This window comes from Haemaphysalis longicornis, unplaced genomic scaffold (assembly GCF_048455015.1).
Source record: "Haemaphysalis longicornis isolate Haplotype H1 unplaced genomic scaffold, Haemaphysalis longicornis Haplotype H1 scaffold_1, whole genome shotgun sequence".
Lineage (NCBI taxonomy): Eukaryota > Metazoa > Arthropoda > Arachnida > Ixodida > Ixodidae > Haemaphysalis > Haemaphysalis longicornis.
In genome coordinates, this window is record NW_027526203.1 from 292,771,254 (window position 1) to 292,783,819 (window position 12,566).

The 12,566-nt window shown below is 47.0% G+C and overlaps 1 protein-coding gene and 1 non-coding gene across 9 annotated transcripts in view; one reads left to right on the forward strand and one right to left on the reverse strand.

Annotated features, from left to right (window-relative positions):
• Positions 1–12,566, reverse strand: part of Cac (calcium voltage-gated channel subunit cacophony) — a 906,370-nt gene that overhangs the window by 420,896 nt on the left and 472,908 nt on the right. The gene's annotated exons all lie outside the window — the stretch shown is intronic.
• On the forward strand, positions 9,119–9,190 carry Trnar-ucu (transfer RNA arginine (anticodon UCU)). Its single transcript has one exon. It is a non-coding gene; the product is annotated as a tRNA-Arg (tRNA).

Below are 12,566 nucleotides of genomic sequence, written 5' to 3' on the forward strand. Positions count from 1 at the left end.
TGTACTCGTGCTCAGCGGCACACAACGCCTAAGTAACTGGGGCGACCACGGCACGGAAAAATTACTGAGCGGTGGCACTATAATGAATCCAGAGCAATCCTTCTCAGCACACACATTGCACATCTCGGGCGTTAGTGCCAAATTGCGATTTAGTGTGGAGGTACGTATACACTGATGGCCTTCAATCTCGGGAAGCCTCTGCCAATACCGTCACGCGGCTGACAGCCCGAGTTACGTCATTGCAATGTAAAATGAACTTCACTGGATTACAAGCGGAATACGCATTTCGTCTTGACGTATGTTATGCCCAGTGGAGGGACACGAAATAATTTATACTACCTAGCGGTCTTTAAAATGTGCCGACATTTCGTATATAACTTTTCGCCCCCGAGGCGTGAAAAGGGAGCCACAGAAGCACTCGGCGGTTTTGTCACAACGCGCGTTCACTGCGCTGCTCTAGTAAAGGCGTAGCTGTGAGCATGACATACTAAGACACCACAGGTACCCGCACGCATGCGATTCGCCACGTTAATGATCGCAGCATGCAGCCAGTTTCTTGCGTGAATTGCTTGAGCCGAACAAAAATTATTTACGTTAAATTAGGTATGAATATTTCCAATACAGCAAAAAAGAAAAGGTCCAGCCATTTGCATTGACGAATAACCTTATGAGGCAAAAGAGAAAGCCCATAGAATTGGGCTATACCTTAAAGGGGCCCTGAAAGGCGTTTTGAGCACACTAAATTGACTAGCGCAATCGTTAGATTGGGTCGTCAACATCATCTGTGCCAAGTATTACTCTTTTACGCGCAGCGGAAAGCTCACACTTTTGTTGCAAAGTTTGTCGCTTTTTTCTCGCCCTTCCCTTCGTGTTTTTGGACGCCGCCATGTTCACATGTCAACGTCATCGATTCCCAGATGTTCGTCATGAGCTATACATCCTGCTATTGGGCGGGTTTTTCACGCACTTCCGGCAAAAAGATGAGTCGTCTGCTCAGCACCGGCTCGCCGGCTGCTCTGCCAGCGGAGTGCCGGAGTGCTTGGACATTTTACGACAAACGGAACAAGTGTAAACAAACGCTTAACCGTTTGTATTGAATGCAACAGGGCCATAACACGACATGGATATTATCTTACTTGAGTACGTTCCATAAAGAAAGCGTTGAAGCCCCGTGACACTTCTTTCTTGCAATCGCAGAGAACGCCCTGAGCCGAATGCCCGGGTTTGACGCATACATTTTATTCAACTTCCAAACAATCCAGAGATGCGTTTCGAACGAACACAACGTCACAACATGCGTTGAAAGTCCGAACCGCGATTGACAGACGATGGGTTGCCTCCATTCGGCACTCACCTCGCGCGTGGTTTGCGGGGACGAACAGCAAGTCACTTAATTCTGGCGCACAAGCCGAGATGGCTTTTAGCCACGCACACTGCACATACACCATGCGAGGTTGAGTCGTACGCCGCTCGAGAAAGATAATCCAGACCATGGGAAGCACTATCCACCCGCAAAAGCACAACGTCGCATTTCATCGCGAAACAAAGGCGTCCACAACACACACACCATCGCCTCCTGTAATGCCAAACGCATCTCGCACTTCCAAATGGGAGTGAGTAGTATGCCTGCAGTGCCCATATGCCGCGAGGTGGGGCCCCAAGCTGAACCGGGATCACGCAACCGTAACTGACTTCTTGAGTGGTTTGTGCCTTGTTGCCAGGGCAACCGATGTTTGATATTGTCAAAGAAATGGCGCTCGCTCCAGAGCTAGAAAGCTCAGAGCCGCGGCGGAGCATGTTTTGCCAACGTTGCCGCTCTCCACCACGCGTCGCCCCAAGCTGAACTGGCGTTTTGTGCAAGGGTTCTGTATCGGTTTAAAATGTCTTTTTCACATGCCGCCGGCAGGAATTACCACCGCCACAGAATAAGACGCGGCACCAGCGGGGCCACATCTGATACGGCGCTTTTTGGATAAACAGTGCGCTGTGCATCCAAGGGAGCGAGCGCACGATCCCCCCGTGCGGCTGCGAGTTCGCCGCCGATAAAAAGTCACGTGCCGCCGAAAGCAACTCCGGCAACGTACACCGCGAAAGGGCAAGGCCAGGCCGCCGAACACATGCGGCCAGATTTTTCGTTCGCTTTTCCAGCCTTGAGCGGAGTGCGGGATTCATGGTGTCAACAAAGCTTGCCCGTAGCAGACGGCAGTGTGAGCAGCGCAATAGCGGAAGTACGTCACCGCCGAGGAGCGCAGCATCATGGAAGGGAAGGTTCGCTCGCCGTCAACAGCGGAGAGTAAGTTGAAAGGAGGAGGAAACGCGGCGCGACGATAATGCGCGGTTTTTGATTTACGATTTCTCAGTTAATACTCATCGCTTTAACAAAATTCTTGCGGGAGGAGATTGCTAATACATTGCTTTATTTGGTTACATGTACATCCACGCATCGGTGGAAGGTATTTCAGGACCCCTTTAACATGACACGCAAGGTACCAAAGTTGCGGCGTATCTATTCTAAGTTGATTTACCAGCGACGCTGAGTTTGCTGACCTCTTGTCCCACGCTCCTCAGTTGGGAGTGCTTGTACTTAAGAGGTGCTACGTCTATTTTGATAAATGCGTACATTTACGCTACCGCGCGAGACACGATACAGCCGGGATGGTAGAGTATCTGCCCCATTACACGTAGGCCGCACTCACCTCGCGCCAAGTGTCAGAATAAAATTTTACACTAAAGTGCGTATGGCGAAAAAGGGAAGGGTCTCAGCGAGTAAGAGCGCGAAGCTGGGTTTAACTCTTGCTAGGGGTGCCGTAGTTTGGGCCACGGTGAGGTTAGGGACCTTAGGGCACAGGGTGGGGCACACCCTGTGTGTCGCAGTTGTTCCACTAGGAACAGTGGGATTTTCTGACGGCCAGCCACTCTCAAATGCGGGGACATGGAGGAGAGAAGAAAACTCAGGAGAGGCCCCTGCAGTACCCAAACGCAATGCAAAAAATGTGGCGGAAGTGATTAAGCAGGTCCATGGACACCATTCCTTGACCTTCTCACAGCTACGGCATCTAAGTCTGGCTGAATGCCGCGAACAGTTTTTCGCCGCTTCGACAGAGCTATGAGTGTGAACGAAATGAGCGGCGCAGAAGGCAAGTACGGCTGATTTTCAACAGATTTCGCGGCGCTTGCAGGTTTCTAAGGCGTTCGCATGCCCCCGAGGCGTGCCTTATCAGCTATTCCTTGAACAGAAGTAGCGCCAGGGAAGGCGAGGCACAGCAGAGGAGAATGCGAAAGGTAGTGGCCAGCGTGGAGTGCGACTTCACAAAAAGGACGTCAGGGCCCCATGTGAGTATTCTCTGCTCCGGGCACGGGGAGGTGGACTTGAGATTTAACGCGCAGGCAACGTCTTCTTACCAGGATTACACTACCGGCTTTAATCGTCAAACCAAGCAAAGTTAGAAAGAATTCAGAGAGAGACAGAGAGACTAAGAGAGCTTTTAATTGGGCAGGAGGACTTTATATCAAGTGGGGGAAGGGAGTGCAGAAGGTAGAGGTGTTTGCCGGTTGGGTTATCTTGAAGGTCGATTGATGTTTCAGATGCCGAACTGGTGGGACCTTCGAGAAACCGGGATAGTCGTGTAGGGCTCTACACTGCTCGCGCTGGATCGCTTTCAATAAAACGACATGTGCAATGAGGGACATCTTGGAGGCGTTGGGATGAGGGGTGAACGTCCTATACTGGTTCTTTCCTGCCCTATAGTGCAACGGTGATGGTATAGCATATGATGTGTCGGGGACATTTTGCCTGATATGGCGGTAGCGGCGAAACGAGTTGTTTCGCAGCCTTCTTTCGTTACACGAAAAGCGTGTAATGTATCTGCTTTACATTGCTTTGTCGTTGCCTTAGCTAAACAAGCCCGGTCGTAAACAAGCCGCCGGTCACAACGTTCTGGGAACCCGTCGTTTTAATAGATAGTAGAAAAAGGTGTCGCTTTCAACTGTAATAATCCGGCGGGCGAAACGCGCCGTTTGATTAGACAGATGCCGCGTTTGGTAGCGTAGCACCATCTCTGTTTTTGGATAGGCTCACAGGCTGCCTCAGCTTTCTGCGAAAAGTCGAATTGACCGCCTGTGAAGCGGCTGGCTCGCCCTCACTCACTCACTCACTCACTTACTCACTAACTCACTCACTCACTCACTCACTCACTCACTCACTCACTCACTCACTCACTCACTCACTCACTCACATTCTCTCACACACACACACAAACGCACGCACACACACACACACACACACACACACACACACACACACACACACAAACGCGCACACACACACACACACACGCACATTAATCTTGCAATCCTTTCGTTGCTCCCGCTTGGAAGCTCTGACGCTCAGAGAAACCTGCATTTGAGACGAAATTCATCGCTTATCTTCCTTAATTTCGTAAAAGACTTCTTAACACGGCTTATCCATCGGAGCCAACTTGAAACATTGCTTAAATTCGGAATGTTCATGGTATAGCTATTTTGCCACGGGCGCTGTCAGCGCAACGGTTTCTACGTCAAGCTGCTGGTACCGTTTGACGACGCTAGACCTCTAAGCGTAATGTTAAGCTTAACTCCATGCTGGTATACCTGCTTCCCCCATCTCTCTCTCTCTCTACCTCTCTCACTGCGCCGCCAGCAGCTGCTTGCACCCCTAGCAACAGTGGCGCCGCTTGCTTGATCTGATATCCAGGACATCCAAGGAGGTATAGAAGCAAGTGCACTGAACATTTCTGGTTTCCTGGAGATCTCACTGTAGCTATAACTGTAATGTTAGTTTTGAGGGAGCGGTGGAGCGCGCGCTGCATGTGAAGGGCTTGCTTTGAATACCCATATATTAGATTCCAAGGGGAATATACATGATCCGTGCCACCATTAGTGATTTAATCAAGAATGCGGTCCAGTAAATACCGCTGCTCATTAACGGCTCTTTAAAGCGTGCATCCCTTCAAAACCCCTCCATTAATTCCTAGTTGACCAGGCGCGGTATCTGGCTTCTCAGCAGGCCACAAATTCACCACGGTGAGGAAAATACTATGAGCTCGTGCGTAAATACTAACACAATTGAAAACTTCTTTTATTTCGCATCGAAAAAATGTACTTTTGGCAAAACCTGCTGCCGGAGCAAAAATGAGCTTTCAACTCTTTTGCCTAGGCGAGAGTGTCGAAGGGCATTATATGGCAAATCAAAAAAAGTTTTCAACTCTTACCCAAGAGCATTAACTGACCTCTCTGTAGGAAAGTCTAAGAGATCATGAAATGGAAAATTAAATGCCGCTTGATATTTTAATCTCAGATAGCACAACTCGCGCGCACAAGTCCGATGTTCGTATCTGCGCTTCATGCACTCATGAGGGAACGCGCTTCATGGGGGAATTAAATGTTGACAGTAATTATGGCACCTCGTTTCGGATTAGGAAAATGATTAGAAATGTTTTGCATGAGCATGTACAGAGGAGAACGCCGGCGTTCACCCGCACGTGAACCAAAGGCCACGTACAATCTTGAAAAAGATAATTTTAAAGGACTCATCAATGACCTTTCGGGCGCTTATAGACAGACCCCTTTCATCGGCCTGAAACGATGTAGGACATTTTAGTGTATGCGGGTCAGAATGAAAATTACAGCTATTTTTCGACACCATACGCTTTACATTCAACTTACGGTATGCGGAAGCGTGTTTTCGTCCCCAAAGCGGTGCGAAACAAACAGCGCTTTTGAAACTGCGATTACAGTCAAACCCGTTTATAGCGAACTGCAATATGCACCGCGATTTGTTCGATATATCCAATAGTTCGATATAGCCGAACCCGCCTATAACGAGCTTATTGTTACGAGTTCGCATTGCGTGGTAGCCCCCCCTCCTCAACTCCACCATCCTCGCATGCAGAAAGGAACACAGTAAAGTAGCCATTAACCATACCCAAAATAATCCATTTATTGCAATTAATAAAGCTTCTTTCCGCCTTAACCGCCTACTTTGCAAGAAAAAGCAGTGATTTTTGTTTTCACTTTCGTTTTGGCGGCTACAACTAGCATGGCATTCTCTACACGAAACATTGTTTGGAGCAGTACGAGTCTGCGTTCTCCAAAATCGAGGAAGCATTGGCGGAGCACATCGACTGCGGAAAGCGCTTCACTATAAGCATCGGACGGCTTTCACTCGCGACATCAACGGCAACGTTGGTGAGCTCTTCCACAGTTCACCGATGCTGCTGTCTTGGTCCGGACTCGCTGACTGGGCGGGTTCCGTCGTAAGTCCCACGCGTCGGAAATAGTTACGGAAAGTGTCGGCCGTCACGTCGCTCCGTGCAAAGCGCAATGTCCCAGTCGCGTCTCTTGCTCCGTGGTCGCGGCCAATCCACATCTCAATCGCCGCTCCGAGACCATGCATTTCGGCGGCCATTCCAGGCGCGCGGAGTTCGATATATCGGGTGTGAACTTCGTTATAAGGAATATGTTTCCCATGTATTTCCGTAACTGAATTTTTTTTGTTCGATATAGAGCATAATTCGCTCTATCCGGGTTCGATAAAGCCGGGTTTGACTGTACGAGCATTGATAACGAACCCAGCGTGGTGAAATCTTGCCCTGTGGTAGTTTATTTTTGGAGCATGAATGTGACATAGATTGTTTTAAAGCGGGCGCTTCAGTAAAGCCCACGCCACGTACATTTTCCCAACACACAACAACTTATTCCGGTAAGCGCGAAATAACGAGAAATCAACATTGTTTTAAAGCTGCTATATAAGGAACTTCTACTTTAACTAGCTTAATAGAAATTGGCGCACATATAGTGCGGCCAAACACAAGGTAGGTTATTGGAACTGCTTTAGAACGAGAGTTAATGTAGTGACTTTCTGCAACCACACGGTGGGACTGAAACCACTGAATGGAATTGGGCTTCAAAAGCGACCCCAAAACATCGGTGTAAAAGAGGAAGAAAGCGTGGGTTAATTAGGAAGTGCTTCTCATATCAAATTACTTTTGCTCAGAACAACGTTCACAGAACCTCTCAGTTTCGAGAAACCGGCACCGTTCATCACGCGGTCAGACACAGAGCACTAAGAAAGGCGTGTTGACCGGCACCTTTTTCTCACTAAGGGAAACCGATTGCAGCTCCGACGCTCTCTATTTAGAGGGCAAAGTCGTAACACAAGGTTCCTGACCATAAAGTACGAGCTTTGCGCCCGTATATACAACGAAGCGGCACGGTTCACAGTTACTGCAGGTCTGCTGGCAACGCCGCCTGGGAACTGCGGTCGGCCCGGTTTACGAAAACAGACGCTGCAAGTTCACTTGCAGCTAGCAAAAGCAACCGAGAGAAGTTTTACGCGCAGCTGTAAACGAAGTAGGTATTTCCGGGATACTGAATTTTTGTCAGGGGTTGAAATTAGTTCACTCCTAACTGTTACAAATGTATATAGAACATGAAGGACAGGGAAACGTAGATTCAGTATAACCATATAGCATGATTTCAGGTAACTGCAGGCCTTGTAACTCATATTAGAACAAGCGGAAATGTTGGTGATGGTGGTTTTCTTGTTGCATGAGGCGGCGTTAGCCTGGCAAGATGTGCCAGCAATTGCTCCACCCGAGCGCCACCTAATGAGTCAATAATATGGCCACTTCACCATGAATTCACCAGTCCCGTATCCCGAAGGAAGCTACGAAGAAGGTGCCAAACCTCTCTATGCAGCATCCAATGTTGTCTTGGAGAACCCTAAGTGGCCAAGAGTGGTGTGTGGAGCTGCCAACTTTCGCACCGCTTAGACCAGTGCCGTCCGCTCAGCAGCGCGCTCTGAGCAGCACATTACGTATACATGTGCATCCCTAGCAGTCCACATGACGAGCCAAACTCTGTGGTGATGGTGCAGATCACCTGTAGGTGATCTGCGCCCTCAGTGCCAGTGGTTAGGTAGGGGAATATTCCGGGTACGTTAAGAGACGAGAAGGTCTTCCATGTCGTCAAATCCGGATCATCGGACGGCCGCCAACAACTGAATATTATTGCTCGCCTAACCCCAGTCGTCAAAAGGCTCTTACGCGCACAAATAACAAAAAAGGAGAGCCCAAACAGGCCAGTGTTCGGTGGGGGAGAGAGAGAGAGAGAGAGAGAGAGAGAGAGAGAGAGAGAGAGAGAGAGAGGAGAGAGAGAGAGAGAGAGAGAGAGAGAGAGAGAGAGAGAGAGAGAGAGAGAGAGAGAGAGAGAGAGAGAGAGAGAGAGAGAGAGAAAGAGAGAGAGCAGGCGGGTAGCCAGCGCCACTTGGACTACCCGAATAGTCCGAGTGGCGTTGGCTACCAGACCCAAGCCCAGAAAACAAAAATACCTTAACATAAATACCCGAGAATGTGGAGGCAAAACAGCCCCGCCGGTAGTGTAGTGGTCATCGCACCAGACGCGTATTTCTGGAGGTCGTGGGTTCGGATTCCACCTGGCGGGAATTTTTTCTCCATTTTTGTCTTTCAAAATTCATCTGTTTCAATGAACTACCGCATTCTCCCCTTGCTTTCCGAGGCATTGTTGACTGCCAACCATTATTTCTGCCTATATTAAACGAGCCCCTCATTTACCATTCTGATCTCTCTCTCTCTCTCTCTCTATATATATATACATATATATATATATATATATATATATATATATATATATATATATATATATATATATATATATATATATATATATATATATATATATATATATATATATATATATATATATATATATAACAATGGTAACAAATGGTCCAACCATTCCCCTATGTCTTCTTTGGCGTTGTAGACTGCCGGCATTTCTTTCTGTATTTCCTAACGAGCCCCTCATTTCTAAACCCTATTATCGTGCGAAAGCTTAGCGAGGGCCTCGGTTCTGGCAGCCTTGATGCCAAGGTAGCATAAGAGGGTTTCCCGCCAGTTGCCCGCTTATGACAGGCTGTAGACGTTCGCGTCACGCCCCGGGGGTTGAAAAGAAGGTCCCCTTCTCCCGTGTAGTCTGAGTGGCGCTGGCTACCACCCTCAAGCGTCAGATACAGTTGTAGTAAATATAAGTACCCCAGAAAGTGAAGGAGCACACAGTCGCCCAGATAGCCGAGTTGGTAAGGCATTCGAGATCTAATCGAAAGGCGTGGGTTCGGTCCCCACTCTGGGCGCGTGTTTTTCTTTCTTTCTTTATCATCTAATTAATAAAAAGTAATAATAACGTAACGTCACTAACGGTAACAAATGGTCCAACCATTCCCCTATGTCTTCTTTGGCGTTGCAGACTGCCGGCATTTCTTTCTGTATATATATATATATATATATATATATATATATATATATATATATATATATATATATATATAGAATAAGGGTTGGCAGTCAAGAAAACCTCGGAATGCTAAGGGGGAAATGCGTTACGTCATAGTAAGAAATGAAGAATTTTTTAAAATCAGAATCCACTGAGCCCCTCATTTCGCATTTCTGATTCGCTACACACACACACACACTCACACACACACACACAGACACATATATATATATATATATATATATATATATATATATATATATTATGGGGAGGTTTATTGGCAGGACGGCAGCAAGGCGTTGAAACGCAGAGAGGCTCAGCTGAGTCCGAAGGGGTTCTGCCGTGCGCGCTCAGCTCTCGAGACCACAGACTGGTGATGATGATCTTGAGTCTTGCCATGATGATGATGCAGGTAGCATGAGGTAATACGCTCCGCTGGCTGTTCTTCCAACTTCACGGCTGTGTAGCTGCGCTGATAGCGTTACGCCGATGGTGGCAAGTCTTCCTCGTTACAATATATATATATATATATATATATATATATATATATATATATATATATATATATATATATATATATATATATATATATATATATATATATATATATATATATATATATATTGTAGTGCGAAAGGCGAAAAAGCGGCGCGCAGCCACCATGCGAGCACTAACGAACAACGGATAGGCTACGCAGCCACAACAGTCAGCATTGTCCTTGTGATTGGCGTACGCCCACTCAAGGACCACTCGGATTGTACAGATGACGACGAGGCAACAGGGTGGGCCACCGCAGCGGCATCGTCATCGGCGTGAAGCTTGTGGAGGGCACGAGACATCCTGCCGGCTCTGCCACTCTGAGTGCCCGTCCTACTTTCCGCTGTCAAGACAATAAACCCGCATCACAATATTAATATATATATATATATATATATATATATTGTGAGGCCGTAGATAGGAGGCGACCAGACCCTGGCTTCGTAGCTCCTTTATTCGGAGGCGAGTGGAAAAGAACTCAAGATGGCGACCAAGCCCAAGCACTGATGGTGATCTCCGATGAAGCGGGATCGTTCATGATGATGAGTATGTGCAAGGAATGAAGAAGTGATCACCTCAAGCCAGTGGTGATGATAGTGAGCAATGGCTACCTACGGTGGCAGACAAGCTGTAGCCTCAAACAAAGCTCACACTAAGCGGTGGAAAAATTTCTCGCAGAGGCCTGGAACGCGAACCGGTGTCAAGATCAAGACTTCATCACCAGGGGAGAAGGAAACAGATTGATGAGCAGTGTCATAGCGCTGTTTGCGGTCCTGTTGACTGGCTTGAGTGCGCATGCGAGCAAGCTGGCGGCAATGTGCGATGCGAGAAACGAATTGTTCGGGAGACGATGGAGAAGGGAAAACTGGAATATATATATATATATATATATATATATATATATATATATATATATATATATATATATATATATATATATATATATATATATATGTGGAACCGAATGTGTGGAACCGAAAAAAATACCGGTTCGCAAACCGGTTCGGGAGCTTGAACCTGCTCCCGAACCGGTTCGTTAGTTGAATTATCACTGAAATTAGAAAACACATTTAGTTGTTTAAAACGACAGTCAAATCAAAATACAAACAAAAATTCAAAATAATGCTGTTCCCTAAGGGCAGTGCCACAATTGCAAAGCAAACTTTAAACCATTACGAGATATTAGAAAAACAGATGAATTGGCCACGATTTACCACTTACTTTCTCGCCCAGCCATTATGTTGTCCTATCCTAGCGACTATTCATAAAGGCACCGCCAAGAGATGTGACGGTGGGATATATTTTCTGCCGTTTCCTTTTTTGTTGAAATCGCAATCGTCGCTATGGGATCTCCCATCACGGTAACCTTGAAGCCTTAAATTTAGGCCTGCGTACTGGCGCTTTCAAATACCAGTGCTTAATACCAATGGCGCACATTTTTTATATTTGTAACAAAACAGAAAAATCCTACCACAGGCACATAAATACTACCAATGAATTAGATTATTTGGTCACCCTGAATAATTTGTTAGCTGTCACGTTATCGAATGTTTTAGCCACACTTTTGTTAAAAGTAAGCATCAGTTAACGCTCAGTCACTGCAATATTTCTCTGACCACTTCAATTCCTTTTCCGATAGCTAGACCGGATGTGTGCATTACAGTCAGTATGTCATCGTACCGCCTGACCCCCCGCCATCGTTCCGTGTGCTACATTGCGGAATCTCATAAAAGATTATACCATTACAAAATGAAAGGGAAATTGGACGCGCGGAGCACGAGAGGGGACTTTTTTGGGCAGGCGCTCTTTCATTCGTCCACACCAGTACTCCCCTCCGGAACGAGTAGCAGTAGAAGTAATGTAGCGAGTTGGGCAGTCAGTACAAGTGCCCCTTCGAAAAAAAAAGCAGATCTGAAAGAGACAAAGCTGCAGAACAAGCAGAAAAGATTATCGCTGGGCGAATGGGACAGTGGGAGGAAACCGGCCTGCCTTTCTGCACGTGTCATATGCTTTATTACTGTTTCTGCTTCCAAGACAAGGTCCAGGGCTGCAGTTTGTTGCCAAGGGATTAAGTGCGCACCTTAACAGTTTTCCCTGACATATCTGTTGTTATTTGTATCTGTAAAAAACAGAACTTGTCCACTGTACTGCCCTCAAAAACTTACCAAGAAACTCACTTCCTTCGTATGGAGGATACGTTTGGTTGTGAAAGGCAGGGCAAAGAAAGGTATAGAGAAATATCCACGTTTTGGTGCTTTTTTTACTTGTTCGGTTTTACTTACTTTTTGCGTACCGGATTTACCCGATTCTAACGCGCACTTTTTTTCCGGAAGAATAGCCTGAAAAATCGCGTGCGCGTTAGAATCAGATACGAAACCGAAACTGCCGAAACAGCGGAACTTTAGTCCCACCCATCGCCATCGCCATCTCAAGATGGTGCCAAAGCTTTTAGCATGAATTTTTCGGACGCAGGAAGCACAGGCGCCTAGGCTTTTCTATCAGCGTTCACACAAATCGTCAAATCGTTCCACTTGTGCGCTTGATAACAGCAATGGCAGCAGCGGCTCTCACGCGTTCAAAACGAGCAATCGGCTGAACCGTGCGGCTCTGGAGACGCTCGCGGGATGGGCGTGCGAGGCGTGGGCCACGATGCCATCGACCATGGTTGAACATTCATCCAGAAGTGTGGCATCACGAAT